We start from the raw sequence: 1,684 nt of genomic DNA, 5'->3' as shown, positions 1-1,684 counted from the left end.
GGACGGTGAGCAGAGTGGGATGGGGACAGTGGCCAGGTGGGATGGGGACAGTGACCTGGTCAGACAGGGATGGTGGCCAGCGTGGGATCACATCTGGGTCCCCACAAAGGGAGTGGTGGCCTCAGGGCATTGTCTAGGTGGGACAGGGACCATGGCCAGGTGGGATGGGGACAGTGCACAGGGCAGTGCAAGGGACCGTGCCCAGGTGGGGCAGACCCATGGCTGGGTAGGTCAGGGATTGTGTCCACCCCTGTGGGATGGGAGCCATGTCCAGGTGGGGTGGGGACAGTGTCCAGCAGCTGGGTGGGATGGGGACAGTGTCTGAGTGGGATGGAGACAGTGGCCAGATGGGATGGGGATGGGGCCCATGTCCAGGTGAGATGAGGATGGGAACCATGTCCGGGTGGGATGGGGACAGTGTCCACGTGGGATGGGGACAGTGTCCAGGTGGGATGGAGATGGGGACCATGTCCGGGTGAGATGGGGACAGTGTCCAGGTGGGATGAGGATGGGGCCCATGTCTGGGTGGGATGGGGACAGTGTCTGAGTAGGATGGAGACCATGCACAGGTGGGATGGAGATGGGGACAGTGTCCAGGTGGGATGGGGATGAGGACCATGTCCGGGTGAGATGGGGACAGTGTCCAGGTGGGATGAGGATGGGGCCCATGTCTGGGTGGGATGGGGACAGTGTCTGAGTAGGATGGAGACCATGCACAGGTGGGATGGAGATGGGGACAGTGTCCAGGTGGGATGAGGATGGGGCCCATGTCTGGGTGGGATGGGGACAGTGTCTGAGTAGGATGGAGACCATGCACAGGTGGGATGGAGATGGGGACAGTGTCCAGGTGGGATGAGGATGGGGCCCATGTCTGGGTGGGATGGGGACAGTGTCTGAGTAGGATGGAGACCATGCACAGGTGGGATGGAGATGGGGACAGTGTCCAGGTGGGATGAGGATGGGGCCCATGTCTGGGTGGGATGGGGACAGTGTCTGAGTAGGATGGAGACCATGCACAGGTGGGATGGAGATGGGGACAGTGTCCAGGTGGGATGAGGATGGGGCCCATGTCTGGGTGGGATGGGGACAGTGTCTGAGTAGGATGGAGACCATGCACAGGTGGGATGGAGATGGGGACAGTGTCCAGGTGGGATGAGGATGGGGCCCATGTCTGGGTGGGATGGGGACAGTGTCTGAGTAGGATGGAGACCATGCACAGGTGGGATGGAGATGGGGACAGTGTCCAGGTGGGATGAGGATGGGGCCCATGTCTGGGTGGGATGGGGACAGTGTCTGAGTAGGATGGAGACCATGCACAGGTGGGATGGAGATGGGGACAGTCCCTTGGCATGGCAGTGGTGGCACTGAGGGATATGTGGGCATCCAGTGTGGGAGTGGGGGACATGCAGGGCACCCAGTATGTCCCCACCGTGGAGCTTCTGATGTGTCCTCTAGCAGGGTAGTGGGGACATCCCTTGTACCCCTCTGGGACATGGTGGTGGTGGCACTGAGGGACACGTGGACACCCAGGGTGTTCCCACCATGTGGCAGCAGTGCTGGGGTCTGTGGCACCCCAATGTCCCCAGCACCAGGCTCCAGCAGTGGGGGACATGTGGGCGCGGCAGTGTCCCCAGCTGTGCCCCGAGTGCCACCCCTGTCCCGTCCCCGTGCCCGCAGACGCGCC

General features: G+C 62.2%; 1 protein-coding gene across 1 annotated transcript in view; it reads left to right on the top strand.

Moving 5' to 3' along the window:
- The window catches only part of LOC102045113 (arf-GAP with GTPase, ANK repeat and PH domain-containing protein 2-like), a gene marked incomplete at both ends in the record, with an annotated part of 7,882 nt that overhangs the window by 2,081 nt on the left and 4,117 nt on the right, over positions 1-1,684 (top strand). The gene's annotated exons all lie outside the window — the stretch shown is intronic.

The sequence above is a fragment of the Geospiza fortis genome, unplaced genomic scaffold (assembly GCF_000277835.1).
Source record: "Geospiza fortis unplaced genomic scaffold, GeoFor_1.0 scaffold910, whole genome shotgun sequence".
Lineage (NCBI taxonomy): Eukaryota > Metazoa > Chordata > Aves > Passeriformes > Thraupidae > Geospiza > Geospiza fortis.
The sequence above is the reverse complement of the archived record's forward strand: the minus strand, read 5'-3'. Positions and strand labels throughout refer to the sequence as shown.